General features: G+C 37.7%; 1 pseudogene; it reads right to left on the bottom strand.

Annotated features, from left to right (window-relative positions):
* Positions 1-13,740: 13,740 nt before the first annotated feature.
* Positions 13,741-14,795, bottom strand: LOC147352838 (olfactory receptor 4C16-like; annotated as a pseudogene).
* Positions 14,796-15,003: the final 208 nt, after the last annotated feature.

Raw genomic sequence — 15,003 nt, 5'->3', positions numbered from 1 at the left:
GTATATCATAGTTAATTACATTACCTGAAAAAAAAAAAACATATTAGCTCAATCTTGAATTCATTATCCTTTCCATGTAACAAATGTCAAATTCTATTCAGCTGTGAGTTGTGAAGTTTTTTGTTGTTGTTGTTTTCTTTTGATATAGGCAAAAATATGTCTGATCTCTTAAAGTTAACTCAAATTCTCTCCTACCATATGTTTATAGTTGGAGATATGAGGAACTATATGAACACACAGATTGGAGACCATCTGTGCTCATTTAATCATGAGAGATGACCCAAAACCTAATGTGAATCAACAGGTCTTACACATAGTAGTAGCAGGGCTTCCCAGGTGGTTCAGTGGGAAAGAATCTGCCTACCAATGCAAGAGATAGGGGAGAGGCAGTTTCAATCCCTGAGTTAGGAAGATTCCCTGTAAAAGTAAATGGCAACCCACTGCATCTCTTGCCTTTAAAATCCCGTAGAGAGAGGAACCTGGTAGTCTACAGTCCATGGGGTTGCAAGGAGTCAAATATGACTGAGTGAGCACATAGTAATAGCTAAGTCCAAGAAGTTGAAAATGAATGTAAAGGCTATGAATGTAAAGCCAATGGATTTTTCTGTTACTCTTAGGAAATAGGAAACCATGCAAGGTAATTGGGACTGTGAGTATAAGGATGAGAGAGATTTGTAAAAGAGGGAATGTTGCATAGAATTCCAATAAGGATATCTGTGTGATTTTGTATAAGGGGATAAAACAACAACACTAGAATCACTGTATATGAGTTGACATAAAGTGTAACAGAGCATTGGTAATGGGAAAGTACTGAAAAGATGCAGGAGGTACTGAAAAGGAATTAACATGTTTCCTAAATCCAGTAACTTTGTAACAACTTATAAATACACTCTAATGATAGATTACTATACACATGGTATGACTGTGTGCATGCTAAGTTGCTTCAGTCATGTCTGACTTTTCGCAAACCCATGGACTGTATCCAAACAGATTTCTCTGCCCACGGGATTTTCCAGGCAAAAATACTGGAGTGGATTGCCACTTTCTTCTCCAGGGGATCTTCCTAACATCGAGATTGAACCCACATAGCTTACATCTCCTGAATTGGCAGGCGGGTTCTTTACCACTATCACTACTTCATACTTTGTGGTGATAGAAAAAGAATGGACACATTGAGCAAATAAAGAACAATGCAAATTTAAGTGTAGAGCTTCAGCCCAAGATGTGTGACTTAATATTGGCAGGCAAGCCCATATGGGCAATGAACATTGGGGACAGCTGAAAGGATATGGGTTCTCATAACTCCCAAAGAGAGTTTCAGGCTGGCAAAGCTTCCTGGGCCCTCCATCTACCTTTGCTCTAACAACCCCATTTCTAGGAGTTTATCCTGAGGAAACAGATAAAGGCACGAAGAATTGTGTGCAACGATGCTGGTTGTACAGTTATTTACAAGATAAGGACATATCCCATCATGAGGATTAGGTTTAATGACTCACAGAATAGGAGGCAGCTATTAAAGCAATGAACACAGATAGACAGACCAGACAACAGGAAAATGACAAGGCAGAAGCACACATACTCACACACAAAGATGCCCACACTATTAAGTGTTGTGTTGTGCATAGTCACTCAGTCATGTCTGACTCTTTGTGACCCCATGGACTGTAGACCACCATTTCCTCTGTCCATAGGGATTCTCCAGGCAAGAACACTGGAGTGGGTTGCCATGACCTCCTCCAGGGGATCTTCCCAATCCAGGGATCAAACCCAGGTCTCTATCACTATGGGCAGATTCTTCACTGTCTGAACAACCAAAGAATCCAAAAATGCTGGAGTGGGTCCCCTATCCCTTCTCCAGGGGATCTTGACCCAGGAATCCAACTGGGTCTCCTGCATTGCAGGGAGATTCTTTACAAGTTGGGTTACCAGCGAAGCCAACACTATTAAGTAACACTTTAAAAATCAGATGTAAGTATGACCCATTGTCATTCAAAAAATACAGTTATTCAAATCAGTTCAGTTCAGTTCAGTCTCTCAGTCGTGTCTAACTCTTTGCTACCCCATGAAGCACAGCACGCCAGGCCTCCCTATCACCAACTGCCAGAGTCCACCCAAAACCATGCCCATTGAATTGGTGATGCCATCTAACCATCTCATCCTCTGTCATCCCCTTCTCCTCCTGCCCTCAATATTTCCCAGCATCTGAGTTTTTGCAAATGAGTCAGCTCTTCACATCAGGTAGCCAAAGTGTTGGAGTTTCAGCTTCAACATCAGTCCTTCCAATAAACACCCAGGACTGATATCCTTTAGGATGGACTGGTTGTATCTCCTTGCAGTCCAAGAGACTCTAAAGAGTCTTCTCCAACACCACAGTTCAAAAGCATCAATTCTTTGGCGCTCAGCATTCTTCACAACCTAAATCTCACATCCATACACAACCACTGGAAAAATCATAGCCTTGACTAGATGGACCTTTGTTGACATAGTAATGTCTCTGCCCTTTAATATGCTGTCTAGGTTGGTCATAACTTTTCTTCCAAGGAGTAAGTGTCTTTTATTTCATGGCTGCAATCACCATCTGCAATGATTTTTGGAGCCCCCAGAAATAAAGTCAGCCACTGTTTCCACTCTTCCCTCATCTATTTTCCATGAAGTGATAGGACCAGATGCCATGATCTTAGTTTTCTGAATGTTGAGCTTTAAGACAACTTTTTCACTTTCCTCTTTCATTTTCATCAAGAGGCTCTTTAGTTCTTCTTCACTTTCTGCCATAAGGGTGGTGTCATCTGCATATCTGAGGTTATTAATATTTCTCCCAGCAATCTTGATTCCAGCTTATGCTTCCTCCAGCCCAGCATTTCTCATGATGTACTCTGCATATAAGTTAAATAAGCAAATAAATGCACACACAGCAATTAACTGCAGTTCATTATCTCTGGAGAAAATAATGGGGGATTTGGAGGTGGGTGGTCAGAAGAAAAAGCCAGTTCCTTTTCAAAGAGTACACTTCTGGACTGTTAGTACACCAAGCCACAGATAATCAGAGGTGAAATGTGATATATTAATAAACTGCAAAATGAAGAAATAAGTCCTTGCAAAGGGTGCACATATATATATATATATATATAATGGAACTTTTGGCTTTAAAACACAGATGGAGCTGCCTGTGAGAGCATCTACATCTGTGTAGAGAAATGATCTGGACTAAATCTATGTGAATGGTATCATTCCATCCATATGACAGATAAGAAACAATCATAGTACATAATACTATTAATTATGTCATTAACCTAATTTGAGAGATGAAAAATTTGACTGATCAAGATGAAATTTGCAAGACACAGTACTCTAACCTTTGACGAAATTATTTTGCCATCAGATCTTCTTTTAGTATTTAAGACTCATTATGAAAATGAAAATAAAATTTAAATATACTTCACACGTGAAAATAAATAAGTATTGATTGATACAAACCATCAATTGTTTAGTCCAAAAATGGGTATGTAGAACACATCCTTGGAGCAACTGCAGTGCATAATATGGGTCTCTTTGGCTTCTTTAAAATTGGAGATGACTGTTTCTCAATTTCAGTTCAGTTCAGTCACTCAGTCACGTCTGACTATTTGCGACCAATAAACTGCACCACGCCAGGCCTCCCTGTCCATCACCAACTCCGGGAGTTCACACAAACTGACATCCATAGAGTTGGTGATGCAATCCAGCCATCTCGTTCTCTGTCCTCACCTTCTCCTCCTGCCCGCAATACCTTCCAGCATCAGAGTCTTTTCCAATGAGTGGCCTCTTCGTATGATGTGGCCAAAGTACTGGAGTTTCAGCTTTAGCATCATACCTTCCAAAGAACACCCAGGACCCATCTCCTTTAGAATGGACTGCTTGGATCTCCTTGCATTTCAAGGGACTCGCAAGAGTCTTCTCTAACACCACAGTTCAAAACCATCAACTCTTCAGTGCTCAGCTTTCTTCGCAGTCCAACTCTCACGTCCATACATGACCACTGGAAAAACCATAGCCTTGACTAGACGGACCTTTGTTGGCAAAGTAATGTCTCTGCTAGCTTGGTCATAATTTCCTTCCAAGGAGTAATTGTCTTTTAATTAATTTGATGTCTGCAATCACCATCGGCAGTGATATTGGAGCCCAAAAGAATAAAGTTTGACACTGTTTCCCCATCTATTTCTCATGAAGTAATGGGACCAGATGCCATGATCTTTATTTCCTGAATGTTGAGCTTTAAGCCAATTTTTCACTCTCCTCTTTCACTTTCATCAAGAGGCTACTTAGTTCCTCTTCACTTTCTGCCATAAGGGTGGTGGCATCTGCATATCTGAGGTTATTGATATTTCGTCTGCCAATCTTGGTTCCAACTTGTGCTTCTTCCAGCCTAGCGTTTCTCAAGATGTATTCTGTGTACAAGTTAAATAAGCAGGGTGACAATATACAGCCTTGCTGTACTCCTTTTCCTATTTGGAACCAGTCTGTTGTTCCATGTTCAGTTCTAACTGTTGCTTCCTGACCTGCATACAAATTTCTCAAGAGGTAGGTCAGGTGATCTGGTATTCCCATCTCTTTCAGAATTTTCCACAGTTTTTTGTGATTCACACAGTCAAAGGCTTTGGCATCGACAATAAAACAGAAATAGATGTTTTTCTGGAACTCTCTTGCATTTTCGATAATCCAGCGGATGTGGGCAATTTGATCTCTGGTTCCTCTGCCTTTTTTAAAACCAGCTTGGACAGCTGGAAGTTCACAGTTCATGTATTGCTGAAGTCTGGCTTGGAGAATTTTGAGCATTACTTTACTAGCGTGTGAGATGAGTGCAATTGTGCAGTAGTTTGAGCATTCTTTGGCATTGCCTTTCTTTGGAATTGGAATGAAAACTGACCTTTTCCAGTCCTGTGGCCACTGCTGACTTTTCCAAATTTGCTGGCATATTGAGTGCAGCACTTCCACAGCATCATCCCTCAGGATTTGAGATAGCTCAACTGGAATTCCATCACGTTCTTTAGCTTTGTTCATAGTGATGCTTTCTAAGGCCCACTTGACTTCACATTCCAGGATGTCTGGTACTAGGTGAATGATCATGCCATCATGATTATCTTGGTCTTGAAGATCGTTTTTACACAGTTCTTCTGTGTATTCTTGCCACCTCTTCTTAATATCTTCTGCTTCTGTTAGGTCCATGCCACTACTCTCCTTTATTGAGCCCATCTTTGCATGAAATATTCCCTTGGTATCTCTAGTTTTCTTGAATAGATCTGTAGTCTTTCCCATTCTGTTGTTTTCCTCTATTTCTTTGCATTGATCACTGAGGAAGGCTTTTTTATCTCTTCTTGCTATTCTTTGGAACTCTGCATTCAGATGCTTATATCTTTCCTTTTCTCCTTTGCTTTTCACTTCTCTTCTTTTCACAGCTATTTGCAAGGCCTCCTCACACAGCCACTTTGCTTTTTTTCATTTCTTTTCCATGCAGATGGTCTTGATCCCTGTCTCCTGTACAATGTCACGAACCTTTGTCCATAGTTCATCAGGCACTCTATCTATCAGATCTAGGCCCTTAAATCGATTTCTCACTTCCATTGTATAATCATAAGGGATTTGATTTAGGTCATACCTGACTGGTCTTGTTGTTTTCCCTACTTTCTTCAATTTAAGTCTGAATTTGGCAATAAGGAGCTCATGATCTGAGCCACAGTCAGCTCCTGTCTTGTTTTTGCTGACTCTATAGAGCTTCTCCATCTTTGGCTGCAAAGAGTATAATCAATCTGATTTCAGTGTTGACCATCTGTTGATGTCCATGTGTAGAGTCTTCTCTTGTGTTGTTGGAAGAGGGTGTTTGCTATGATCAGTGCATTCTCTTGGCAAAACTCTATTATCCTTTGCCCTGCTTCATTCCATATCCCAAGGCCAAATTTGCCTGTTACTCCAGGTGTTTCTTGACTTCCTTCTTTTGCATTCCAGTCCCCTATAATGAAAAGGACATCTTTTTTGGGTGTTAGTTCTAAAAGGTCTTGTAGGTCCTCAGAGAACCATTCTACGTCAGCTTCTTCAGCATTACTGGTTGGGGCAGAGACTTGGATTACTGTGATATTGAATGGTTTGCCTTGGAAACGAACAGAGATCATTCTGTCATTTTTGAGATTGCATCCAAGTACTGCATTTCAGACTCTTTTGTTGACCATGATGGCTACTCCATTTCTTCTAAGGGATTCTTGCCCACAGTAGTAGATATAATGGTCATCTGAGTTAAATTCACCCATTCCAGTTCATTTTAGTTCCCTGATTCCTAGAATGTTGACATTCACTCTTGCCATCTCCTGTTTGACCACTTCCAATTTGCATTGATTCATGGACCTAACATTCCAGTTTAATGTAGGTTTTTTTTTTTTTTTTCTGTATTATTTAAAAAAATAAGTCAAGTCTTCCTAATTCTGGATACATAGTCATAAATATAGGTAAAGTTCCACTGTGTGTCTTCAGCAGTGTGCTTGATACATTTGTATTCTCCTCACAGCCTATGAGGTGGATTATCCTTCTAACTTGATATTAAAGAAATAAAAATGTAAAGTCTCCAAGAAATTCTCCCCAGATCAAGTTGCAAGTTGAAAAAGTCAAGATTCTTGTCTGGTGTTTCTGATTCCCAATCTAATATGCTCAGTCACTGGAACTGTCATTTTCAATATTTTGCAGAATGAGGTGAATTCTTTCTTTTGCAATTAAAATTAAACTTAACTATTTAAAATTGCTATTGTTTTTGAAAAGTGTTAAAACATAATTAGTGTGTATATATATATGTATATGCATATGTGTATATATCATATATATATATAAACTCATTCCAATGTACATGAGTTTGAGTAAGCTCTAGGAGATCGTGAAGGGGTGAAGGATAAGGAAGCCTGGCGTGCTTCAGTCCATGGGGTCACAACAACTCAGACACGACTGAGTGGCTCAACAACCAAAATATACATAAGTAACAATCTTTACTAAGCATCACCATTTTTGAAGAACTTACCTTCTTGTCTTAGATGATATTAATGATATTTGAGGATATTCAGAACTAATCCCATCTTCAAATTGACCTAATTTTAGGATAAGGAACTTTTTATGAAAGATGTGACACATTCAGCAAGAAGTTATTCTGATAAATCAATATCAAATCAATAGTATATAAACCATTCTATATGTTTACATATTTCCTTCTAGCCTAAAGAGCCAAAGAAATTTCACACACACACACACACACACACACACACACACACACACACAAAACCTGGAACTTGAATTTAGAATAAATTGATTTAGAAAACCATAGAGAAATGATCATCCATGGATCAGTTCAGTTCAGTTCAGTTACTCAGTCGTGTCCCACTCTTTGCAACCCCATGAACCATAGCATGCCAGGACTCCTTGTCCATCACCAACTCCCGGAGTTTACCCAAACTCATGTCCATTGAGTGGGTAATGCCATCCAACCATCTCATCCTCTGCTGTTCCTTTCTCCTGCTGTCTACTTCAAAAGTCAGCAGGCAGAAAATGTGGTGGAAACACCTCCAAATGGGTCTTTCAACTCTTGACAAGTACTCTGGAAATGTAAATAACAGATAAAGATATTTTCAATTGCATGTGTGGATATTTAACAAGGTTCCAATACAGGTTCAAGGACTTTGTCTTATAGCTGCTCTTTTCTTTCCCAGGAGCTAATTTTCTGCTTTGACGGAAAGACTTTTTCTTAGAAGCAGGTATTCTGAAGAGATATGCTTGAGAAACATTAATTCTTGAGTGGGGAATTGTATTCCCTGCACTTGCAGCTAAAATAGGTGAATCTCACTTATACAAGTCTAGTTTTCTAAGGACAAATGCCATGTGAATGACAAGGAGAGCAGTATTCCAGCCTTGGGGCCTGCGATGTAGTTAATTTGTGCACTCAAGTCAGAGAAATAACTCTTTTCTTATTATCAGTATCAAAGTTCCTGGGAACCTAGTACTGATTTCTTGAGAGCTGGAGCAGTGAGGCCATAAAACTAATGACAGTCATTTAAAAGTATTTGAATACAAAACTTGTTTTGCACAATCATTAGAAGACTCCCGTGGTGGATGCATGTTGATGTATGGCAAAACCAATACAATATTGTAAAGTAAAAAAAAAAAAAAAATACATAAATAAAAATTTAAAAATAATGTTTGGTAAAATAAAAAATAAAATAAAAAATACTGATAAGAAAAAAAAACAACAAAGTGAGTTATTTGACATCTCTGTCACTTGGTATCATTTTGGTCATTCAAGGAAGTATCAGTGATAAACGTTTGAGGTTTTAGTTTGCTTTCTTGATACCTACTGAAGCTGATTATTTTAAATGTTATTATATTTTACACAATTTCTATACCTTTTTGTCGAACTTTTTTTTAAGACCTCTGTGCAATTTAAAATGGGAATTCTGGGTGTCTTATCACTAAATTGTAAGTGATATATATAACTTCTGATCATTAGAGATCATATATTTTAAAAATAAAAAGGCTATCCACAGAGTAGAAAAACATTGTATCTACGCTCATATGTACAACATTTTAGATTATATATAAATTTATGTGTTAAACTTTATATGTAAATTTATACTATATATAACATATATTATATTATATATAATGTATATATAATATATAATATTAATTATAGTATATATATATTATATCTATTATATAATATATATTATATGAACAATATATATATTATATAATATAATATATAATATAGTAAAGTGAAAGTGAAGTCACTCAGTTGTGTCCGACTCTTAGCGACCCCATGGACTACAGCGCACCAGGCCCTCCGTCCATGGGGTTTTCCAGGCAAGAGTACTGGAGTGGGGTGCCATTGCCTTCTCTGTTAACAGTGGTTAGACATATTATATTTACCTGGAGCTGTTATACTTGGTGACAGCCTTAGTGCCCTCAGACACGGTGTGCTTGGCCATTATATATATTCTTTCTGCTTTAATTACTTTATATTTGTAAAACAATTCATCTATTTAAGTCTATTTCTGAGCTTTAAATTATTTTTCAATGATTTTTATGTTTATTCTTTTATTAATATTTTACAACCTTGCTTTTGTTCATTTAGTTGTCCTTGTATTTTTATTTTATATTACAATACAGTTGATTAACAATAATTTTTTCATTGCATATATGCACCGAAGTGATTCAGTTATACCCATACAATTATCCTTTGTTTTTAAATGATTTTCCCATTTAGATTATTACAGAATATTAACCAGAGATCCCTGTGCTATACAGTAGGTTCTTGATTATCTATTTTAAATATAGAAGCATGTACATATTAAACTCACAGTTTATCCCTCCCCTTTTCCCCTGGCTATCATACTTTTGTTTTCTGAGTGTTCCTGTTTTATAAGTAAGTCTGTTTCTATCTTTCATTTTAAGATTCTGGCATATAAGCCATATCATATGATATGTGTCTTTCTCTGACTTACTCCACTTTTGTATGATAATCTCAGATCCAACCTTGTTGCTGTAATTGGTATATTTTCTTCTTTTTAACTGTTGGGTAATATTCCATTGTGTGTGTATGTGTGTGTGTGTATATATATATATATATATATATATATATATACATATATACACATACGGTATCTTGTTTCTCCATTCATCTGTTGATGACATTTAAGTTGCTTCCAAATCTTGGCTATTGTAAACGGAACTGTGATGAACATCAGGCTCCATGTAACCTTTTGAATCCTGGTTTTCTCCTAACATATATCCAGGATCTGTATGCTGGGTCATACAGTACGTATATTGAGTTTTTTAAGGAACGTCTATGTTGTTCTCCTTAGCTATTGTATTATTTTACATTCATACCAGCAATGAGAATAAGTTTCCATTTCCCCATACCCTCTTCAGCATTTATCATTTGTAGACATTTTTAATGATGACCATTTTCAGAATGGTTCTGAAAGCTATAAGGTGACATCTTACTGTAGCTTTAATTTGCATTTCTCTAATACTTAGCAATATTGAGTATCTTTAATGTGCCTCATTCATTTGTATCTTGTCCTTGAAGTATCTAAAACAGAATTGCTTTCCTTCCCTAAAATTGGCCTGTGCACTACCTATTTAACCCATTACTTCTCCTTTGGAATTTCTAGAAACCACTATACTTTTTCCTGATTCCCAGTTTTCCGTTTCAAAAAAAGGAAATTCATAACTAATATTAGATCAGATCATTGCTCAGTCGTGTCTGACTCTTTGCGACCCCATGAATCGCAGCACACCAGTCCTCCCTGTCCATCACCAACTCCCAGAGTTCACTGAGACTCACATCCATCGAGTCAGTGATGCCATCCAGCCATCTCATCCTCTGTCGTCCCCTTCTCCTGCCCCCAATCCCTCCTAGCATCAGAGTCTTTTCTAATGAGTCACCTCTTCACATGAGGTGGCCAAAGTATTGGAGTTTCAGCTTTAGCATCATTCCTTCCAAAGAAATCCCTGGGCTGATCTCCTTCAGAATGAACTGGTTGCATCTCCTTGCAGTCCAAGGGACTCTCAAGAGTCTTCTCCAACACCACAGTTCAAAAGCATCGATTCTTCAGCACTCAGCCTTCTTCACAGTCCAACTCTAACATCCATACATGACCACAGGAAAAACTGTAGCCTTGACTAGACGAACCTTTGTTGGCAAAGTAATATCTCTGTTATTGAAATATGCTATCTAGGTTGGTCATAACTTTCCTTCCAAGGAGTAAGCATCTTTTAATTTCATGGCTGCAGTCACCATCTGTAGTGATTTTGGAGCCCAGAAAAATAAAGTCTGACACTGTTTCCACTGTTTCCCCATCTATTTCCCATGAAGTGATGGGACCGGATGCCATGATCTTCATTTTCTGAATGTTGAGCTTTAAGCCAACTTTTTGACTCTCCACTTTCACTTTCATCAAGAGGCTTATGTGTACATAAATAACTCTTTCACAAGCATAAATAACTTCTAACTTACCTCATTAAATGCTAAATATATATTAATATTTTGAAATTCAGTATCATCAACTGTCTACACTCTATCTCCAGCCCCACATAAAACTATTTAATTTATAACATCTATCCTATATTTATAATAGTCCACTGTTATTTTGTTTTCAATATCATGATTGGCATGACTGAAGAAAAATCTTAATATTGTCCCCAAATTGGAAGAAATCAAATTAGGAGCACAATGTGTCACTTCAGTCATGTCAGGACCATAATGTAGATTTTATTAAAAATGCTAAACTTCACAATTAAAACATTTATTAATATTGAACAAAATGACATCAGAATGTTAACTTTCCATCTGAGAGGAAGAATCTGGTTAAGTATATGGTAAGAATATGGAGTGAACAATGAATAATTGAAAGAAATACTAGATTATATACTGTCTCTTACTACTTGAAGCTTCTGCAATTATTTGAATTAGTATTAGGGGGAAAAATCTAAGTGAAGAGCATTGAGTAGATATAATGAAACAGATGCTTTTTTTTTAAATTTTATTTTTAAACTTTACAATATTGTATTAGTTTTGCCAAATATCGAAATGAATCTGCCACAGGTATACCCGCGTTCCCCATCCTGAACCCTCCTCCCTCCTCTACCCTCCCACTGGGTCGTCCCAGTGCACCAGCCCCAAGCATCCAGTACCGTGCATCGAACCTGGACTGGCGACTCGTTTCATACATGATATTATACATGTTTCAATGCTATTCTCCCAAACCTCCCCACCCTCTCCTTCTCCCACAGAGTCCATAAGACTGATCTATACATCGGTGTCTCTTTTGCAGTCTCGTACACAGGGTTATTGTTACCATCTTTCTAAATTCCATATATATGTGTTAGTATACTGTATTGGTGTTTTTCTTTCTGGCTTACTTCACTCTGTATAATAGGTTCCAGTTTCATCCATCTCATTAGAACTGATTCAAATGTATTCTTTTTAATGGCTGAGTAATACTCCATTGTGTATATGTACCACAGCTTTCTTATCCATTCATCTGCTGATGGACATCTAGGTTGCTTCCATGTCCTGGCTATTATAAACAGTGCTGCAATGAACATTGGGGTACACGTGTCTCTTTCCCTTCTGGTTTCCTCAGTGTGTATGCCCAGCAGTGGGATTGCTGGATCATAAGGCAGTTCTATTTCCAGTTTTTTAAGGAATCTCCACACTGTTCTCCATAGTGGCTGTACTAGTTTGCATTCCCACCAACAGTGTAAGAGGGTTCCCTTTTCTCCACACCCTCTCCAGCATTTATTGCTTGTAGACTTTTGGATTGTAGCCATTCTGACTGGCGTGAGATGGTACCTCATAGTGGTTTTGACATGCATTTCTCTGATAATGAGTGATGTTGAGCATCTTTTCATGTGTTTGTTAGCCATCTGTATGTCTTCTTTGGAGAAATGTCTATTTAGTTCTTTGGCTCACTTTTTGATTGGGTCATTTATTTTTCTGGAGTTGAGCTGTAGGAGTTGCTTGTATATTTCTGAGATTAGTTGTTTGTCCGTTGCTTCATGTTCATGGATCAGAAGAATAAATATAGTGAAAATGAGTATACTACCCAAAGCAGTTTATAGATTCAATGCAATCCCTATCAAGCTACCAACGGTATTCTTCACAGAGCTAGAACAAATAATTTCACAATTTGTATGGAAATACAAAAAACCTCGAATAGCCAAAGCGATCTTGAGAAAGAAGAATGGAACTGGAGGAATCAACCTACCTGACTTCAGGCTCTATTACAAAGCCACAGTTATCAAGACAGTATGGTACTGGCACAAAGACAGAAATATTGATCAATGGAACAAAATAGAAAGCCCAGAGATAAATCCACGCACCTATGGATACCTTATCTTTGACAAAGGAGGCAAGAATATACAATGGATTAAAGACAATCTCTTTAATAAGTGGTACTGGGAAAACTGGTCAACCACTTGTAAAAGAATGAAACTAGAACACTTTCTAACACCTTACACAAAAATAAACTCAAAATGGATTAAAGATCTAAACGTAAGACCAGAAACTATAAAACTCCTAGAGGAGAACATAGGCAAAACACTCTCCAACATACATCACAGCAGGATCCTCTATGACCCACCTCCCAGAATATTGGAGATAAAAGCAAAAATAAACAAATGGGACCTAATTAAACTTAAAAGCTTCTGCACAACAAAGGAAGCGATAAGCAAGGTGAAAAGACAGCCTTCAGAATGGGAGAAAATAATAGCAAATGAAGCAACTGACAAACAACTAATCTCAAAAATATACAAGAAACAGATGCTTTTAATAAAATGTTGAGGAAACAAAAAAGATTACTAAGCTGTGTATATAAGAATATAAGGCAAGGTTACATCAGAGCAAAACAGTAGACAGCAAGGTGAAGAAGGACAGGAAACAGATTAGATGAAAACCTCAGAGATCTTAATGCCAGGTAAGCTAGAGATATACAGACACAACATTTAAGATATTGGGCTTTAAAACCTGTTTATACCTAGTGTCCTCTCTTCCTCTACATAAAATTGACTCAACATTAACAAGTATTTGTGTGCAAACTGATTTTTAGTCTTAAGGGCAGTGGCTGTCACACCCTAAGATGGAATTATACTAAATTTACAATAAGACAAGAATGGTCTCTAAGGACTTTTTCTAGGTCAATGCAAGCAGTGAATAAATTTTGAAATTTCTACTCATCTTTTGTCATCTGAAATCAACTTCTTTTGCCATAATATCCTCATGGCATTTTTCACTTCTGCATTCCTCAGGGTATAAATCAGGGGGTTGAACAAAGGTGTTCCAATTGTATAAAACACAGCTATCATATTATCTGTGAAGAAGGTGGTGATAGAGCATGTGTATATAAATATGCAAGGACCAAAGAACAAGATGATCACGATGGTATGGGAGATGCAGGTGGAGAGAGCTTTTTTCCTCCCATCAGCACTGTGGTTTCTCAGATAATGCAAGATAATAGCATAGGAGAACATCAGCATGACCAAACTCACTGTACAGATGGCCCCGCTGTTGGACACCAAGAGTAGTTTGGTTACATAGGTGTCTGTACAGGCAAGTTTCAACAAAGGCTGCAAGTCATAGAAAGAAAGTGAAAGTGAAGTCGTTCAGTCGTGTCCGACTCTTTGCGACGCCATGGATTTGTAGCCTACCATACATCTCCGTCCATAGGGCTTTCAAGGCAAGTGGTGTGCCATTTCAGAAGTAGTTATCAATTACATTGGAACCACAAAAAGGGAGACTCAAGGCTAGAAAAAACCTGAGATGATGAATGCACACATGACCGCAACCAGGCCAGGGACATTAGCATACCACAGACTTGATTTCTCATGATGGTTGTGTAGTGTAAGGGTTTGAAGATGGCCACATAGCAGTCAACAGCCATAAGAATAAGGATGAAGATCTCCAGGCAGCCACAGAAACGGAATGCAAAGACTTGGATCATGCACTCACTGAAAGAGATAGTGGTTTTCTTCAAAAGGACATCAGCAATCATTCTAGGAGCTTCTATGGAAGTAGACAAGCAGGCATCAGATAAGGATAGATAGAAAAGGAAGAAGTACATTGGACTCCCAAGTGCCCGGCTGGTCTTGACAGTAACAATAATCAGCAGGTTACCCACCAATGTCCCTGAATAGAAAATCAAGAAAATAACAAACACCATTTTCTTCCTAACAGGATCTTGTGTCAACCCAAACAAAGTAAACTCAGTCACATTATTTTTCAGTTGCATGATTTCATGAAAGAGGAGAAGAGATTAGTGTGAAATGATCAATCTGTAAAAAATAAGGGAATAATTCATATGATGTTACATGATATTATGGAATATTGGTTTTGGGAGCCATTGTGCCTGTGATTTCTTAATAACTCATGTTAAAACTTAGTGTGATAACTTTTAATGACCACTGCAAAGGTTTACTGTGAGTTTCAAATAAGCTTCT

The sequence above is a fragment of the Bos grunniens genome, chromosome 19 (assembly GCF_055505025.1).
Source record: "Bos grunniens cultivar Pamir isolate PY7600 chromosome 19, Bosgru_T2T1.0, whole genome shotgun sequence".
NCBI lineage: Eukaryota > Metazoa > Chordata > Mammalia > Artiodactyla > Bovidae > Bos > Bos grunniens.
The sequence above is the reverse complement of the archived record's forward strand: the minus strand, read 5'-3'. Positions and strand labels throughout refer to the sequence as shown.